This window comes from Schistocerca nitens, chromosome 8, assembly GCF_023898315.1.
Source record: "Schistocerca nitens isolate TAMUIC-IGC-003100 chromosome 8, iqSchNite1.1, whole genome shotgun sequence".
Classification (NCBI taxonomy): Eukaryota; Metazoa; Arthropoda; class Insecta; order Orthoptera; family Acrididae; genus Schistocerca; species Schistocerca nitens.
In genome coordinates this window covers 490,337,487-490,358,259 of record NC_064621.1, presented here as the reverse complement: position 1 = coordinate 490,358,259, position 20,773 = coordinate 490,337,487, and positions in this window count along the sequence as shown.

Genomic DNA, 20,773 nt, shown 5'->3' with positions numbered 1-20,773 from the left:
CTCCCACCCCCGCCTGCTGCCGCACCTGTATTCCCACGTCCCACCCGGTCTCCATCTCTCCACCCTCCTCTCCCAAGGTGGCTACCGTCAGCTCCCCCTCCCTGATGATATCCTCCTCCCCTTCATCTACCCCTCCTATAAACTTTGACCCTGCCCCACCCCCCACTTCCGGTGTCCTTCCCTTTAGGCCTCCCTCTCTTCTCTTCCCTTCCCTTCTCTTTCCTTTTCCCCCATCCCCTCCCTCCACCCCTCTTCCCCCGGGCTTCCGCTCCCCCTTCCTCCCTCCCCCTATCTCCCCTGCCCGTGGCATCTCTGCTCTCCCCTCTCGCTCTCCCACTCCCCTTCCTCCTCCTCCTCTCTTGGCTGGTCCCCGGACTCGCACACGCACAGTGAACATTCGCGCGCCGGAGATCATCGCCATCAGTGTCTCATGTGTGTGCCTTCGTTTGTGTTTAGTGTTTGTTCGCCGTCACGCCGCCACTGTTCCCGTGTACCGTCGCCATCATTCTTGTTATGTGCGCCGTGTCAACTAGTGTCAGTGATGTTTTCTCGTCCAGTGTGAACGGCTCCATGTTTTTTGTTTTTTAGTGTCTACATTGTTTTGCCCGCCGTTTTGATTGTATTTTCTGTGCCTCCTCTATGTATTACTTATTGTAAAACTGAAGGCTGAAGAGCGGCGTACTCTGCTGCTGACATCCCGCCTTGTGTAAGGTGATAAAAATCACAATAAAGAAAAACAAAAGCCCTAGTCCGGCCAGTCTGGTACTCGCTCTGTATTTTCGTTTCTATCTCGGCGGTACTGGGTTCTGGTTGTTACTCGTTGTTGACATTTGCCTGACTCTGGTTCCGAGTGGATATACGTTTGGTGTTGTGGTTTCCACAATCCCCCGTTGTTTATCTCTTCCTTGTTGTGTCGCTCATAGTCGGTCGTGGTCGGTTGTTGTCAGATGTCGTTGGTCTGTCGTCCGACACGTCCTGTGTTTACCCGGTGGTGCGTGCTCCACCGCTGGCGGCTTACCGGCCTGGCGGCTCCGATCCGCAGCCCAAGGCGTTCCCGCTGTTGGTTGTGGTTACTACACCAACATTTGTTTTAATCGAGCTCTGACGGCATACAGATCAGCCACATGTATTACATACGGTTTGCACTTTATTGGTTCGTGAGGTTTCACTTTTATAGAGTACTCAAAACCCGTAACTGTACTATGTCGAGCCGAGAATACGTCCTCGTAGTGGTACAACAACCCACACAAGCCTTTAATTTTCCCTTTTGATATATCCTTGACTGCATCAATCACTTCCTTAATTCTGTTAAGCATATCGACTTCCTCACACCAACTCTAAGTAACTATGGCATGAGCAATCTGATTTTCACCTGTTGAAATTCTTTTAAATTTTACTTGCCTTTTTTCAGTCTGAAATTATAATTCTAGGCGTTTCCCCAAACAATTACTACACAATTAAGCGAAGTATTGTATTTGCACAGGATGTCAGTTCCTAAAATTTCCTCCTTTACTAGACCACTCATTACAAAACTTTCCAATTGATTTTCTCCACATTTAGATTCTGAAAGTATTTGTTGTCTAATTGGCTTACTCATACCACCAACTGCCTTTTTGATCTGAACGCTAGTGACTAGGAAGATTACTAGTTTCCACTTTTTGATCATGTTCATAAAATTTTCCGAAACAGCTGACACATTACTGCCTGAATCTAGAAGTGCATCTACCGTTTATTTGCCAACTTAAATTTCAATAACTGGTTGTACATTTACTTTCCCCCTTTCGTTCTAAATATTTCTCCCTTAATAAATCATTTTATACGTCTCGTCCCTTCTCTTTCAATTCTAGCGTACACACATCCTGTTCTATCTACCCCCCCCCCCCCAATTTCATGTTCATCCCAAAATAGTCCATTAAATATTTCCTTCGCTTTTCTAAACCTCTAGCAATTTTAAACTTGTCTCGTTTTCACATATGCGTCAGTAACGACCGTAGCGTTCTACCATACCATCGCCAGTCAGTCACACTAAAATCACACTCCTCCTTCATATACCAGTTCGTACGAAGTTCATTACACAAACTACCCCCATCCACACTATTTACTTCAGACCTCTCTAAATTTTCTGTTAGTTCTTCCACACATTTCACCGATTCACCATCACAGCTTGCTCAACTTTACTGTTTTTCCTCTCCAAAATATTGACACTTGCAGCTTCAAAATAATTACACATCAATTCACTGTTAAACACTTTATCTTTCTGAAATATTACACCGATTTCTAAGCCATCATAACCGTATAACCTTAAATAATCATCTCAGCAACCTTATCTGATGGTACACCATTTAAATCACTACATAAATTCACATCACAAACCTTACTTTCCTCCGTCAACAAACTAACATTACGTGAATAGTACACAACTTTATCCTCCGCCGCTACATCACACAAATTGCTGCTACCTTGTCGTACAATTTTGGGACTTCCAGAATTGCTACATTCCACTGTGATCGTACAAAAACGTTTTAGATCCACACATTCATCAATAAGTTTCGTTTCGCCTTCATTCGTGACTAGAAACGCGTAAATTCTTTCCTCCGAAGTATCAATACCAGTAGCTTCCACATCATTACATAAATTACCATTATTCTGTTCCTTTAGACAGAGATCATCTACTTCCGCCGATACATTTTTGGCTTCAGTTGCTGGCGAGACCAATGCTAAGCCTCCCGTAGTAACATTGACATTTTCCGCCGAAACACAATCACCCTCGCTTGCAACTGGCCAGACCAGAGCTACGCCGCCTTCACTAACATCGACGCTTTTTGCTGACTCACAGACACTTGCTAGTATAGTACCTTCCTTACTGCTGCTAATACCTCTTCAGAACTCTCCACACAATTTGCTTTCACAAAATTCATTTCCTCTTTAACTTCGTTTTGAACCACTGAATCTCTCGATTCATCACCATTCACACAATCATTCATTACACATTCATAACTTACGTCGTCCCCCGCAAATTTATTTCCATTTCCATTACTTTTACTTAAATCGCCGGCTGGGGTGGACGATCGCTTTTAGGCGCTACAGTCAGGAGCCGCGCGACCGCTACGGTGGCAGGTTCGAATCCTGCCTTGAGCATAGATGTGTGTGATATCCTTACGTTAGTTAGGTTTAAGTAGTTCTAAGTTCTAGGGTACCGAGGACCTCAGATGTTGAGTCCCATAGCAGTCAGAGCCATCTGAACCATTTTTCTTTCCAAACCTATCATTTATGCCATTACCATTACCTCCAGTCCTTTTCATCGCCTGTTTAGATCGCCATCCCCGGATCTGAGATGTGGCGAACATCAGTTTTTGGCCGGTTGTTACGCGATTGAACTTCGCGCGAATTTCACCCTTTAAATCTGCGTTCTTTACTTGGGCCCCGTTCACAGAAGTTATCACTCCTGTTTGTTCTCCGACCATTCTGCTCATTCCAGCTACTATCTCCCTGAGAATTCCTTTTATTTCCCTCACGATTATAATTTTTGAGAAGATTATTTGGATTCCCATTTTGATAACTACCACTCGATTTGCTCTGAACTTCAAAGCCCTGTCTAGTTTTTCTACAAATTCTAGAAATTCGTCCATGGAATCACATGGACTATGGACAATATCCCACTTCAAATTTTCGGGTAATCGCCTTTTTAACGTGGTGATTTCCCTTAAAGGCCCCAAGGTCCCTTAAAGGCCCCATTTTTTATATGCATAAGCTTGACAATTTCGCTCTTGCAAAAATCTCTCATCGTCCCATTACCGTAGCTGCAACTCGGCCCATTTAAAAATTCATTATGGATCCGCGTCTGTTTTGCCTCGCTCCAAAATTCATCCAAAAGACACTTTACGAATTCTTCGTATGATTCGCAAGAACTACATTTAACATTTGCACAAGGCTGTGGGTCTCCCTCAAAATGACGTTTAACGTATTTTACCTTCGCTTCGTCCGACATGCCATAAACAACTGGCATGGCCTGTTGGAGGCTAACGAATTTAAATCACATTTTTATCTGTTGCATTTGTTTTTTTAGTTTCATTTTCACTAGTGATAATGAACTCTACTTTAATTTTGCATACTTCCTTGTCCCTCTCATCTACACGATTGGCAATGTCACTAACTCCTAAATTTACATCGCTTTTATGAGCATCTTGAGCTTTTATACAGTCGCTTACCCTGCCCCCAAGTTCCGTCTGTACCTTATTTATTGTTTCCTCAAGATCCTTTCCCACCAATTTGATTTTAGATTTTACTATTACAACTTCGTCGGTAACTTTCCCCATATCCACTAGGACACATTTTAATTTATCATCAATTGTTTTTTAAAGGTTACCCATAATTTTCTCAACTTCCTGTTTCATACGCAACCTATTACAGTACGCATTGAACCCATATCAGTCCAAAATGTATCCGTAACTGTTTACAATGTACCCAAATCTGATCGCAATGTACCCATACCTGTTCCAATTGTACTGATATCATTTGCCATTGTACTCATATTATTTCCCAATCCGTGTATCATTTGTTCTATATGAGATGTCATATCTCCCCTACATTCGTTCTCTTGCCTGAATGCAACTAGTTACACTTTCGTGTTCTGATTTCTGGCTAACCGGCTCACTTCCGTTTTGAGAATGGCACCTACTAGGTGACTGTTTTCTATTCGTGAAATCTATAAGTGGAGCTTGAACTTCAGAGTTAATCACTATCTCACTATTTGTGCAGACACTTATCTGATCTGAGATGGTTCCCTCTGCCACGGTGATGCGTTCGGTTGTAGTGGAAGTAGACACTGAAGCTGCCCTGGAGTACTCGAAGACGCTGCGGTCATATTGCTGTTGAACTGTGTCCACCACTGGAGAAGTCGCCTGATTTAACTGTACCTGCTGCCGGTTACCGCGCGTTCCAACCGTCTCCGATACCGCTGTCTATTAAATGCACTAACCACTACTGTTCCGTGCACTCAACTACTTTAGACTCTGAGCCCCCTCGCAAATTACCTTTAACGTGCTAGATTAAGACCTCTATCGATAGCATGTGTTAGTTGTGAAAATTACTACGTAATTTCACTAGTGGTAGTAATTCTCGAGGAATGGTTTTTTATGTTTTAACTGGGGATTCCTTAGTAACTAGTTAGTTTATTGTGGCACTGTACGTGTGCAAGACGGGGACGTTTGGGCACTGAGGGTGCGTGGAGGTCAGCGACCTCGTGGATTTATGTAAAATATGTATTGATTTATGCTTTGTAAAAGAGACTGGCAAAGAATTTAGAGGTCAATTTGGAGGGTATTAAAATTGTAATTGTATTGGCATACTTTTTTGGTGCGTGGAGGTAGGTAGGCTTTATTAAAGTCAATTAAATAGAACTTGTGGGAATTCAAGTTTACTGTGATTAAGTCATTTGCCTTGTGACTTTCTTCCTAAAATATTGTTTTCTGCTGGAGAGAATCTTTAGCGAGGATCCTTGTTTGGTTTAGGAAATGGTTTGTTGACGGATTTCTACTTTTGGTTTTCGTTGTAGACAGATTTGTCACGATAAACGGCGGAGCTCGGAATTCAGAGGCAGACACGATTTCTGTGAGGCACTTGGTCCAAAGACTGATGTGAGTAGATCAATACTTTATGCGAAAATCCCTGTGAACATGTATAGTGCGACGAAGAAATTAGTGCAAGAAGGCGCCTTAGCAGTGAGTGAGTGGCACAGGAAGTGCTTACAAAATCGCACATAAGTGAAAGTGCATTACAAAAATTATTTCTTTTCCTAAAAACTATTTATGCAGAAATGAAACGCAGGAATTTATTTAATATGCCGTTTCTTTCATTCTTTGTGTTAGTTTAAATTTATTTCGAAGTTCATGCTGCTCCCACACCACTACAAAAATCTTGTAAACACTATTGGCCGGGAGATTTAATCATTAATTCTATTATTTGTAATTTGTTTTATATGTACTTGTATGAACTGAAGGGTGCTGCTTCTGAACATTCTGGCAAGCCAGAATGTTAATAAGTGGACGTGTGTGAGGTAAAAGGCGAGTTGTGACAACCTGAAAATATTGTAAGTTCGGAGTTGGCGTTGGCGTGTCAGCATAGGCTGCTCAGTAAGCCGGGGATCAGCAGCAACCGCCTGGTGCCGAACATTTGCCGGAGCAAGAGGGGTAGCCCCAGCGTGTGGTCCAGGCCGACCGCTTGGCTGGGAATTCCATATTGACGCTGTGTCAAGGAATGGGCTTTGTGTCGATGAAGGAGGTTTGTGTGCCAGGACTGCCAAAGATGGCGGCCTTTTATGAAACCATAGTGGCAGACATTTCACAGTTGCCGGCCGGAGTGGCTGAGCGGCTCTAGGCGCTACAGTCTGGAACTGCGTGACTGCTACGAACGCAGGTTCGAATCCTGCCTCGAGCTTGAGTGTGTGTGATGTCCTTAGGTTAGTTAGGTTTAAGTAGTTCTAAGTTCTAGGGAACTGATGACCTCAGAAGTCCCATAGTGCTCAGAGCCATTTTTGAACATTTCCCAGTTCATGTAGAAATTGATAATAGCCAGAGGAATCATGATACCTTAAAAAGAAACATGTATATTACCATTATCTGCACGACAATTCTGACGGTGTAATCAGATTTTCAATATCTTCATTAGTTTAAAGTTTAGTATCTGACTGTAAATGATACAAGTAAAACCCAACAACGCAATTCCAAAATCTAAACGGTTCATCCGATTTTGTCGAGACATGTATTTAGAAAGCTATTAGTGTAAACGTAAATGGGTATGAATTACAGACATGTTATCGGAGGTAAAAGTGGGCAATTACTATTGATTGCATCAAGCCACAAGTACTCCACAGTTACAAGAAGAAAACGGTAGCAGCATGCTTATAAATATATTTATTTTTCAAGTCTTTCTTTATATCCGATATATACTATTCATGAAAAAATTGGTCAAATACTTACAGTGTTATAGAAAGCACAGAGACTTTAGATTACTGGCCTACTTATGCTTCTGTTCCTTTGATGTCTGTTTATTTGATTTGTTTACATATTTAGTAATGTGTCTTAGAGCTTGTTTATGGTCCAACCGTAGGAATTTTTATTTAATCTCAAATTACTTAAATGTAAATCCAGTATTTTGTATGTGTTTCTGTATGTTTGTAAGTGTGCGTTGGCTTTGAGACATGGCGCGAGTGCTCTAGCCAATCACAGGGCTCGTTACTACGGTATGTGACAACTGAAGTCAATGGAGAGACTTTGTGGAAGTGCGGGAGGAGCACTGGGTCACACAGGACACGGGGGAATGTGCTGGGCGGTAAGCCGCGACGGAGGGTTTCAGGAAATAGTTGGAATGTGGTGAGTAGTTGGCGCGTGGTCGCGGGATATTTCGAGTGCCGACTTGTGCCCTTGTGAGATTTCCATGACATCTGCAGTGAATATGTAGTATGCATTCAGAAGTGAATATCACGCGAGCTATGTTGTTGCTCATGACTGATTGTGTGAAGGGAATCTATTGCTTCCCTGTTATTCAACTTCTATTTTATTTCATTGCTGGACCATCGACACCAATAAGTGTTTTGCAGTAATAAACGGCATTCTTAAACGTCCTTCTGCTATAGTACTCATCATTCAAAGTCGTTAAAAATAATACCTGCTGATTTTATTTAGTTGCAATCTTCCATTTATAAACTTCTAGGTTACACTCATAATTCGCAATTTCCGAGTGATAAGAACCTTCGACCATTCGATTCATGTGTATATTCGTATTGTATACTGTAGACTCAGCAGTATTTGGTTTGCAATGCGGCAACTACGTATCCCAGCCCCTAAACAACGAAACCAGCCGAAACTTTTAATATTTCAACTCTGAGTCTGGGGGTACATACACTCCTGGAAATGGAAAAAAGAACACATTGACACCGGTGTGTCAGACCCACCATACTTGCTCCGGACACTGCGAGAGGGCTGTACAAGCAATGATCACACGCACGGCACAGCGGACACACCAGGAACCGCGGTGTTGGCCGTCGAATGGCGCTAGCTGCGCAGCATTTGTGCACCGCCGCCGTCAGTGGCAGCCAGTTTGCCGTGGCATACGGAGCTCCATCGCAGTCTTTAACACTGGTAGCATGCCGCGACAGCGTGGACGTGAACCGTATGTGCAGTTGACGGACTTTGAGCGAGGGCGTATAGTGGGCATGCGGGAGGCCGGGTGGACGTACCGCCGAATTGCTCAACACGTGGGGCGTGAGGTCTCCACAGTACATCGATGTTGTCGCCAGTGGTCGGCGGAAGGTGCACGTGCCCGTCGACCTGGGACCGGACCGCAGCGACGCACGGATGCACGCCAAGACCGTAGGATCCTACGCAGTGCCGTAGGGGACCGCACCGCCACTTCCCAGCAAATTAGGGACACTGTTGCTCCTGGGGAATCGGCGAGGACCATTCGCAACCGTCTCCATGAAGCTGGGCTACGGTCCCGCACACCGTTAGGCCGTCTTCCGCTCACGCCCCAACATCGTGCAGCCCGCCTCCAGTGGTGTCGCGACAGGCGTGAATGGAGGGACGAATGGAGACGTGTCGTCTTCAGCGATGAGAGTCGCTTCTGCCTTGGTGCCAATGATGGTCGTATGCGTGTTTGGCGCCGTGCAGGTGAGCGCCACAATCAGGACTGCATACGACCGAGGCACACAGGGCCAACACCCGGCATCATGGTGTGGGGAGCGATCTCCTACACTGGCCGTACACCACTGGTGATCGTCGAGGGGACACTGAATAGTGCACGGTACATCCAAACCGTCATCGAACCCATCGTTCTACCATTCCTAGACCGGCAAGGGAACTTGCTGTTCCAACAGGACAATGCACGTCCGCATGTATCCCATGCCACCCAACGTGCTCTTGAAGGTGTAAGTCAACTACCCTGGCCAGCAAGATCTCCGGATCTGTCCCCCATTGAGCATGTTTGGGACTGGATGAAGCGTCGTCTCGCGCGGTCTGCACGTCCAGCACGAACGCTGGTCCAACTGAGGCGCCAGGTGGAAATGGCATGGCAAGCCGTTCCACATGACTACATCCAGCATCTCTACGATCGTCTCCATGGGAGAATAGCAGCCTGCATTGCTGCGAAAGGTGGATATACACTGTACTAGTGCCGACATTGTGCATGCTCTGTTGCCTGTGTCTATGTGCCTGTGGTTCTGTCAGTGTGATCATGTGATGTATCTGACCCCAGGAATGTGTCAATAAAGTTTCCCCTTCCTGGGACAATGAATTCACGGTGTTCTTATTTCAATTTCCAGGAGTGTAGTTGAGGGCCACCATTAATTTTTTGAAAGCCCGCAGAATTAACTATAAATAAAGTACAATTCTAAGATATGCATCCGACGTCACAAGGCTTGACCTTATAAATGATACTAAGTTGGAGTGAATTTTAGCTAACTCGTAGGGCTACAAATTCTTTATCATCAAATGAAGCATGAGTATATCTTTTACATGCATGCATATATTACCATGGCATACTTTTTAGAGCTATGTCTTGGTCGAACTTACTCATTTAGCTTCCACATATTTTCGATCTACTTTCCATCGTAGCCACAACAAATATCTGAACGATAGTCACACTTACCCCACATTTTTGCCAATAGGTTCGGAGTTACAACATTCACGTATGTTGTTCACGCCGTCTTAATTTACCCAGTATTTTACAAGCGGATGCATGGAGAATGAGCATTTCACAAAAGCCACGGGATAGTCAGATACACTTGACATCAAGTGGGGTTATAAGTCCTATTCAAGATACTCTTACTTTGTATGATATACAGTACCGTCACTCTCGACGAAACTCATGCGTCTCGTTAAGTTGTAACTGACTGAACATTTGAACTCGAGAACGCAAAAACTGTTTTTGCTACGTTAAAGCCATTCCGACGTGACACACGTGGGTAATGAACAAATAAGTTAGCGAGCTGTGTTAACCAGAGATCCCTACCGGCAAGCACATGAACCGGCAACGTATAACTGTATCCAAAGAAAGCTTTATGTTTCGATATGTAATTAGAATGCGTCCCAAGTTTCTATCTTCATTCGTGTAGAACACAACATCCAGCGATACTCTTTGAGATACCCTGTGTTGTATTATAAATACAGGAAACAGGCATGTATAATGGACCAAATATGAAAACTGAACTAAACGGGTCTGAAAACGGAACTAATTATTTTACTTAATTCGAATTGTACGTACTATGCTCATTGTTTCAGATGTCTTCTACATTCAAATTTTAACGACGACTTCTTGCCCAGTGTTGTCTTGAGGAACATTCAGTTTGTCCTCATTTCGTCCCTAAACCTGCCAGCTCTATCAAGAACGCTTGTCTGGAAAACCAATGTAAGAGAATGATACCAGTGACACAGAAACAAATTATAACGGGTATGATACTAGATTTTTACGTAACCATTATTTCTTCTCATTTTCAAATACGTATAGGGCATTGGAAGAATTGTCATCCAGTTTCAAGATAATGACGTATAAATCATATTTCACAGCATGAAATAGTCTTATTCTACTTCTAAAATTAATTCATTTACTATATTTAAAAAAAAGTTACACGTATTCGGCCAATTTCTATGTAATAAACCAATAACACACTGCAATATTTCGATGGTATGTTTGTATTCTGATGTACACCGTTACGTAAATATCTCATGTCTCTAGTAATGTACTGTAAAACCGAAAGCAATGGACGCCGCATCACTTTCTGAGCCTGTGGACCAGCTTTTGCAGAATCTCCCGTGTGTAGCTATCTCACTCGCTTGTCATATCTTCCTTTACGTTGAGACTGTAAGTAATAACAGCTGCCGTGATGGGCAGATTAGTGAGCGTCCGCTTGGATCTGACAACTAGACGTTTCCTCCGCCAATCGGCAACTGATATTGCTTTCACGAATTTCCTATGGCCACGTCAGTCAATCATCTCTAAGATAACGCAGTCGATACGGTATCACCATTGCTCTATTCACTCAGAACGTCGGCTATAATGACCACTTCCAGCCTAAGTAACTGAAAACGTAACCACACATACGTTTTCAATCACTGTAGTTTTCCTAAACAACGGTTAAAAGTGAGGCATCTATTTGTGCTGTACTAGATATTGTATGCAAAAATTTCCATTTATACTGAATCCTGAAAGAAATTATATTAATTGAAGGGAAGCGGAAATTAAGAAGGGAGTGGGACAACATTTTGGCATATCCGTGGTTTTATTGAAACTATACATTGAACAAACAATAAAGGGAACCAAAGAGAGTTACAGAAGTGCAATTTACGTTCAAGGAGCAGAAATAAAAACTTTGAGGTAGGGCAATGACATCGTAATTGTGTCAGAAGTGGCAATAGACTTTAACGGGTAGTGTCTTGAACATTCGTTATAAGGTGAATACCGCCAAAATAATGCTCATTGATGTAGTCAAATTAAATCAGCTGACACACGGGGATTAGGTTAGGCAATAAGAGCTGACGAGTTTCACTATTTGGGTGACTAAATAACTGCCGACGGCTGAAGTAGAAAGGATGAAAGACAGCAGATTGACAATAGCAAGAAACATTTTCCGTGTTGGAAAGTCATTTTATGAAGGTGTTTGTCAGAAGTTTAGTCTTTGCTCAAAACAAACTTGGATGATAAACATTTCATACAGAAAGAAATTAAGTTTAAATGCTGAAGATTGGATGAGTATATCAAATAAGTGATGGGGCGCTATTCAATCGAACTTTGTAGCAAATATGTTTTTGGCATAAGTTAACTAAACGAAAAGATCGGATAAAGGGCAATTCATCATTTATTCAATGGAGAGAACTGAGGGGGTAAACGTTATAGAGGGAGACCAAGGCATAACCACAGTAAGCAGGTTCAAAATAGTGTACCCTGCAGTAGTTATGCATGAATGAAGAGTCTTGCGCAGGTTAGACTGCGATAGGGATCAGCATCAAACAGGTCTTGGGTCTGAAGACACCAACAGCAACAGTGGTTTCCAATATTCCTTCATGAATTTACTTTTAACTACCACCATATAAATCAGTTACTTTAGGAGATTTCAGTCTTAATAGATTCTTGACAATAATTAAGACCTTATGTGGCAACTGACGTGGTACATAAATGAAACTAATTCATTCTGCAGCATATATGAAAAATTACAGTTTTAGACATTGTTCTCCTCAACCCATTTTACGGTACGTTGCGTATTTGAGGGTACTTCAAGGAGTGCTAGGATTACGTCTTCCAAACAAACACACACACACACACACACACACACACACACACACACACACACTTTACTGTGGATATGCGTGGGAGGAAAGTGTTGGTAATGCTTCGTACGATATCTAGTTTCTCTGCTTGATTTTGCGTGACTCTTCCTGAAACGTGCTGTATCACAATTTTAACAATAAAGCTTTCCATTACCCGCACTGACTCTCTTGTAGTGATTGCCAATGGTGCATTACGAGCACTTCTGTTAAACTCTCGAGGCTGTTAAACGATCCACGCTATCAGTTTGGATGGTTAGGCTTCTATACTGACGGGTTATGTGGAAAAAACTCACTGAAATGTTATTTGTATGTTATTAATTTCGTAGATGAATTACATTTCCGTAGAGTTTTTTTTCGTCTACTTTAGGTGTCCTCGGGTGATTAATTATAAATATGGTTTTTATGGTTCTTACTGTTTCGAGTGATTTAGCGGATGTAGAATTATTCAATACAAATCATTTATCTGCATATTTGTGCAACATATCCTACTTTTAGTTAGTTTGATGGTTAAAGTCTCCTCGGGTTTGCTGCCAGATCCTAAAATCACCTTTATTCAATATTTCAGCAATCCAACTATCCGCCATTTTCAGAGGAACGCTGCTGCTGCTGAGTCCCGCAGAAAACTGATGGAAAGATAGCAAACTTCGCTCTATATAGTCTTCCATAACGTACAACGTGCATGCGGCCCCTACCACTGCTGCTATCCTCCAACGCAGGTGGCACCTGCCCCCCCCCCCCCGCCCCCCCTCCACCGCAGTAGAACACCGGTGGCAACGATACATGGCACTCAGAGACTATTTTCAACCACTCGTAGTGACCTCAGCGAATAACGTTCTGTTTTGTTGCGGTATAGTTCCATGTCTTGCTAAGAGGAAAGACGTTGTCTCTATTAGTGAAACTGTCTGCCATCCTAATTTCAACTGCCTCTTAATGATACTGTTACAAAACCCAGAAGTGTTGGCAGCTATCACCGTTCCGTCAAATTTCATTTCTTGTCCCTCGTTAAAGTAGCGTTCTGCTACCGCCGGCTGTTGTAGCCTCCTATGACAGCGACGATCCATGCACCTGTCCTGAACTTTGCGAATCGAAGGGCCGATGTGTGCCTCTCTATACTGACACGGAATTTTGTACATGCCAGGCTTCTTAAGTACTAAATCATAATTCTTGGAAAGTGGCAGGAACACAAGCTTAAGGTTAAAACGCCTTAATTCTTCCTCAGCATAAGCAATAAATGCAACAGATCTATGCTACTCTTCATACATGGTCGAAACTCCACAGACCGACGAATCTCCTTTTCAGAGTATCCATTTTCCTTAAAAACCGCCATCACCTGTGCTAGTTCTTGGGCTAAACTGTTCGTGTCGGATATGACATATGGATTGCGTACGAGAGTCGTAAGGACCCCACTGCGTCACTATGGTACATAACAACACTTAGCATGCAGATATGGATTGGTGTGTCGGCTTTCGGTGTAAGCTATCTCCCAGTGTACCATCTTGTTTCTTTATAAATCATGACGTCCAAAAGTGGAAACATCCCGTCACTTTCAAGTTCGATGGTAAATTTAATGGTGGGATGAACGTAGATGAAATGGCCCATAAATCTGTTGAGAGCATCACGTCCATGTGGTCAAACGAGGGAGGTATCATGTACGTGTCTTCAGAAGCACGTTTTTTTGTCTTTTTCTTTTTTTTTTCAAAACTGAATTCCTTCAGTGCCGTATCCCTGAAGTCCTCCATAAATAAATTGGCGACTGTGGGACGTAAAGGACTACCCATAGCTACTCCGTCATTCTGTTCAAAATGTTGCTATGTGGATATCAGCACATGATGACAAATCTGCACCAACTTTTCATCTAACTTTTCACTAATCGAATTCAGGGACTCTCCCAGAGAGACAGGTGTAAGCAGAGATACCACATCAAAAACTACTAGTAAATCCGAAAATCCGGACTTAACCTCAAAGATTTCAGTAGTCCAATAAAATCAAACCGAATGAGATATCGTGTTCAGTCTTGCCAGCATGTAAACTGAGATGTTAAAAACTTCACCAGGTTATAAGTTGCTGCACCCAAATTACTAACAATTTTGCGTAGAAGAATCCCTTCCTTATGCAACTTAGGCAGACCATACAACCTTAGCGAAACGGCAGCACCAGGACAAAGTTAATTACGTACGTTCATTTTCAAAAGCGAAACTATGTTGCCTTTCATCCTTTCTTTGGACTCACTAGATAATCTTCTGTTAAGCTGGTTCGTTGAGAAGTAAATACATTTTATGAAAGAGGTTGAAAAACCAGCCAACCAGTTGCCAGTAACGGCTTATTAGCCCTTGACCTAGGTTTCGATATTTGTAAAAATACCTTCTTCAGAAGTAGTTGGCCCTAAAAATTTATAAAAGCAGTTACAAAATTGTTTTTACAAACAAAAATATTAATAGAAAATGTTTGTTAGGAAAACGTACTCACCTGTCACATCACATGATGGTACATTAGATAAGGTGATGCCGAGCGGCTGTTGTCATAAACAAAATTGACAAAGCAAGAATTGTCGCAAGCCATGGCTTTAGACAGCAGGCAGATTATATATATCGAACTTCAGAATGAATGCTCACTAGTAAATGCCACAGGTAGACTATCTTGTCAACATAAAATTGTAATAAGCGTCACAAATTAAAATAATTGCGTAAGTTACGTGTACCTGATGACAGAGACTAAGGCCAACTGCTACAGATATACAGGCTCAAGTGACCAGGAAAAATTGGGATGCAGAGGGCGCTAAATACACTCCTGGAAATTGAAATAAGAACACCGTGAATTCATTGTCCCAGGAAGGGAAAACTTTATTGACACATTCCTGGGGTCGGATACATCACATGATCACACTGACAGAACCACAGGCACATAGACACAGGCAACAGAGCATGCACAATGTCGGCACTAGTACAGTGTATATCCACCTTTCGCAGCAATGCAGGCTGCTATTCTCCCATGGAGACGATCGTAGAGATGCTGGATGTAGTCCTGTGGAACGGCTTGCCATGCCATTTCCACCTGGCGCCTCAGTTGGTCCAGCGTTCGTGCTGGACGTGCAGACCGCGTGAGACGACGCTTCATCCAGTCCCAAACATGCTCAATGGGGGACAGATTCGGAGATCTTGCTGGCCAGGGTAGTTGACTTACACCTTCTAGAGCACGTTGGGTGGCACGGGATACATGCGGACGTGCATTGTCCTGTTGGAACAGCAAGTTCCCTTGCCGGTCTAGGAATGGTAGAACGATGGGTTCGATGACGGTTTGGATGTACCGTGCACTATTCAGTGTCCCCTCGACGATCACCAGTGGTGTACGGCCAGTGTAGGAGATCGCTCCCCACACCACGATGCCGGGTGTTGGCCCTGTGTGCCTCGGTCGTATGCAGTCCTGATTGTGGCGCTCACCTGCACGGCGCCAAACACGCATACGACCATCATTGGCACCAAGGCAGAAGCGACTCTCATCGCTGAAGACGACACGTCTCCATTCGTCCCTCCATTCACGCCTGTCGCGACACCACTGGAGGCGGGCTGCACGATGTTGGGGCGTGAGCGGAAGACGGCCTAACGGTGTGCGGGACCGTAGCCCAGCTTCATGGAGACGGTTGCGAATGGTCCTCGCCGATACCCCAGGAGCAACAGTGTCCCTAATTTGCTGGGAAGTGGCGGTGCGGTCCCCTACGGCACTGCGTAGGATCCTACGGTCTTGGCGTGCATCCGTGCGTCGCTGCGGTCCGGTCCCAGGTCGACGGGCACGTGCACCTTCCGCCGACCACTGGCGACAACATCGATGTACTGTGGAGACCTCACGCCCCACGTGTTGAGCAATTCGGCGGTACGTCCACCCGGCCTCCCGCATGCCCACTATACACCCTCGCTCAAAGTCCGTCAACTGCACATACGGTTCACGTCCACGCTGTCGCGGCATGCTACCAGTGTTAAAGACTGCGATGGAGCTCCGTATGCCACGGCAAACTGGCTGACACTGACGGCGGCGGTGCACAAATGCTGCGCAGCTAGCGCCATTCGACGGCCAACACCGCGGTTCCTGGTGTGTCCGCTGTGCCGTGCGTTTGATCATTGCTTGTACAGCCCTCTCGCAGTGTCCGGAGCAAGTATGGTGGGTCTGACACACCGGTGTCAATGTGTTCCTCTTTCCATTTCCAGGAGTGTACATTCGCGTAAGAACTGCGTCTTTGTTGTGCTGAAAAACAGCATTTTACGTATAAAAATATAATAGAGTTACAGGTATACATCACGTATAAAATTACTAATACATTTGCTGACAGAGTAGCTCTGTACATAAATTCAGCGTGCAAAAGCTATAATTCTGTTTACAAAAGATCACTTTCAGAAATTCATGGGGAAAGAAGAGGAAATGTAAGCTAAAACAATGTCACTAAAAAGGAAAAACTTCCGCTTAACACTACGGAAGCTTAAGCGATAGTGAAAATGGGAAAGCGGTGGGCGCTATATTCATGCGCGGAGGCAGTGTCTTGCTGGTGTTAAGTAGAAGGCCTCTAGGGAAAGCAACAATTTTAGAGGTATACATTAACTATAAAATACGTAAAACATTTTTGTACCAAAGTGACACTACACGTACCTTTATTTTGCAAAAGATAACAGTTACAAAACTGACTTCTGTTACCAAAAAAGTGGAGGACGTAAGTGGATACAGTTGCATGACAACATAAAAGAAAATACTCTGTTAAACTGTAACAATACGATACAAGCTGCAGGAACATGTTTTTATAAGGCCACGAAAATTGAAACCCAGTGATATGAAACGTCAGGAGCTAAACAACAGAGAAAAAATTATTTTTAGGGAAACGACACATTCACCGATATTAGCGGAGACCTGTATACATGTATTATGTGACCGTGACCAGCGGTTTAAATCCGTCAAGGAAGTGCCTACTCCCGAGTTGCAACTGATCGTTTAAAATGTTTAACTATCGAACAGAGCCCGCAGTTTACTCAGTTGTGACATGAACTGCTCGAGGAATTCCAGTCATGTTTGACCTCCAAACCATTTAAGAGCGTGATATCCTTAGACTGCAGGATTAATGAGTCTCATATGCAGTTAGCCTCGTCATGGAAGTATTTAGGAACGACAATGTGGAGAGATATGTAATGGAAATATAATCAGTTCTAGGCAAAAGAAAACGGCAGCATACTATTCATCAGCATGATTCTTAAAAACTACAGTTTGAGATTGCCTGCAAGACACTTTTACTGTCAGTAATTGAATACTGCTCAACTATGCGGCACCCACAAGAAGACAGAATAACAAGAAGGGCGCTTCGATTTGTGACTCGATGAAAGCCGCAATGTATCTCACAATAACCTGCATAAAACCTTCAGGGACCACCTTTCAGGACAGAAACACGGATGTGCTTCTTCTTCACAATATTTAAAACATATACGTAGTACAAATAATGTCACCTAAGTTTCTGGTGACATAGTTTAATCCAAGTAATCTTTTTCTCGAGGCTCCGTCTGTGAATGCAACTCACGAAACTTAAAGATATGACGCAGCGCACAGTGTTTCGCATGACCTAGATGTTGATGTAGACACATCTCGAAACCATCAGCAGACGTCTGTCAGAAGATATCGCCGATTTATTCCACTTCCCACTAGCTCCAGATGAGAAGGAAAGTCTGGTGCTGACGTCGGGTTTTGGTCTAGAAAAAGCTTTTTTCGAACATGGGAATCATGGTACAGTTAATTCGATGAATGCTGAGCCTTATTTGTTCGCTTATTTGTCGACAGCATTTAATAGACATTTGCAGTAGAAATAAATCTTAGGAGTAACATTTAAATTAAAACTATTTTTGCTGTTTCGCAAAAGAAAAATATCAAGACATTAATTACGAGAATACACTGAAAAGTGTTGGCATCGGTACGTTAAGTAGAATGATCTTTTTGCACCGAAGAAAGGAGAATTTCGTATTTCGCAAAGGAGAAATACACTACTGGCCATTCAAATTGCTACACCAAGAAGAAATGCAGATGATAAACGGGTATTTATTGGACAAATATATTATAATAGAACTGACATGTGATTACATTTTCATGCAATTTGCATGCATAGATCATGGGAAAATCAGTCCCCAGAACAACCACCTCTGCCGGCCGCGGTGGTCTCGCGGTTCTAGGCGCGCAGTCCGGAACCGTGCGACTGCTACGGTCGCAGGTTCGAATCCTGCCTCGGGCATGGATGTGTGTGATGTCCTTAGGTTAGTTAGGTTTAAGTAGTTCTAAGTTCTAGGGGACTTATGACCACAGCAGTTGAGTCCCATAGTGCTCAGAGCCATTTGAACCATTTTGAACAACCACCTCTGGCCGTAATAACGGCCTTGATACGCCTGGGCATTGAGTCAAACAGAGCTTGGATGGCGTGTACAGGTACAGCTGCCCATGCATCTTCAACACAATACCACAGTCCATCAACAGTAGTGACAGGCGTATTGTGACGAGCCAGTTGCTCGGCCACCATTGACCAAACGTTTTCAGTTGGTGAGAGATCTGGAGAATGTGCTGGCCAGGACAGCAGCCTAAGATGTTCTGTATCCAGAAAGGCCCGTACAGGACCTGTAACATACGGTCGTGCCTTATCCTGCTGAAATGTAGGGTTTCGCAGGGATCGAATGAAGGGTGTAGCCACAGGTCGTAGCACATCTGAAATGTAACGTCCACTGTTCGAAGTGCCGTCAATGCGAACAAGAGGTGACCGAGACGTGTAACCAATGGCGATGACGGATACACGCTTCCAATGAGCGTTTACTGCGATGTCGCCAAACACGGATGCCACTATCATGATGCTGTAAACAGAATCTGGATTAATCCGAAAAAAAGACGTTTTGCTATTCGTGCACCCATGTTCGTCGTTGAGCACACCATCGCAGGTGCTCCTGTCTGTGATGCAGCGTCAAGGGTAACCGCAGCCATGGTCTCCGAGCTGATAGTCCATGCTGCTGAAAACGTCATCGAACTGTTCGTGCAGATGGTTGATGTCTTGCAAAAGTCCCCATCTGTTGACTCAGGGATCGAGATGTGGCTGCACAATCTGTTACAGCCATGTGGATAAGATGCCTATCATCTCGACTGCTAGTGATACGAGGCTGTTGGGATGCAGCACGGTGTCCTGAACCCACCGATTCCATATTCTGCTAACAGTCATTAGATCTCGACCAACGCGAGCAGCAACGTAGCGATACGATAAACCGCAGTATCAATAGGCTACAATCCGACCTTTATCAAAGTCCGAAACGTGATGGTACGCATTTCTCATCCTTAAAGGAGGCATCACAACAACGTTTCACCAGGCAATGCCGATCGACTGCTGTTTGTGGGCCGTGCGGTAGCGTTCTCGCTTCCCACGCCCAGGTTCCCGGGATCGATTGCCGGCGGGGTCAGGGATTTTCTCTGCCTCGTGATGACTGGGTGTTGTGTGATGTCCTTAGGTTAGTTAGGTTTAAGTAGCTCTAAGTTCTAGGGGACTGATGACCATAGATGCTAAGTCCCGTAGTGCTCGGAGCCATTTTTTTGCTTTTTGTGTATGAAAAGTCGGTTGGAAACTTTCCTCATGTCAGCACGTTGTAGGTGTCGCCACCGGCGGCAACCTTGTGCGGATGCTCTGAAAAGCTAATCATTTGCATATGACAGCATCCTCTTCCTGTCGGTTAAATTTCGCGTGTGTAGCACGTCAGCTTCCTGGTGTAGCAATTTTAATGGCCAGTAGTGTAACATTATTCTATTGAGATGTTTATGAGTGACATTATAATTCCACACAACGGTTTGTTTCAGTTTAAATTATTTTGCCCAATAATTACTGTGCGAAATAACCACGAACTTAGGAGTATCGTACGATTTTTATCGTAATTATTTAGGTAAATTTCATTAGTGCACCATTTGCTTGATTGTGTTTTACTAGTGTCACATTAAACATATAGCTTCGTAAACTTGCATTGTTGTTGTTGTGTTGCTTCTACATTGTACATAATGTAGAATTTCTGGTATATATAACAGCATGATGAAATAAAAGTAAGGTTCAAGAACAACATTAAGATACAGGGTTTAAAGATATTAGTCATGATATACGTTGATGACATTCCTGTAGTCAGTGTAAGTGAGGAATCGCTGCAGTATCTGTTAAATGGAATGAACACTGTAAAGAGCATACACCATGAACTGAGAATCAAACCGAAAAAAGACGAAATGAATTAGATTTAGTTTAACTGAGAGTAACAACAAATTAACGTAATTATTGGTGTCCATGATACCGATGAATTTAAGGACTGAGCTGTTTGGGTGTCACTTCGTAATCTTTTCGTGCTTTAAGGCCGAGAAATCACCAGTGAGTGACAATGTGTTAGACATCATCCTTCGTCACAGGACATTAAGTCCTGGGGCTTGCCCTC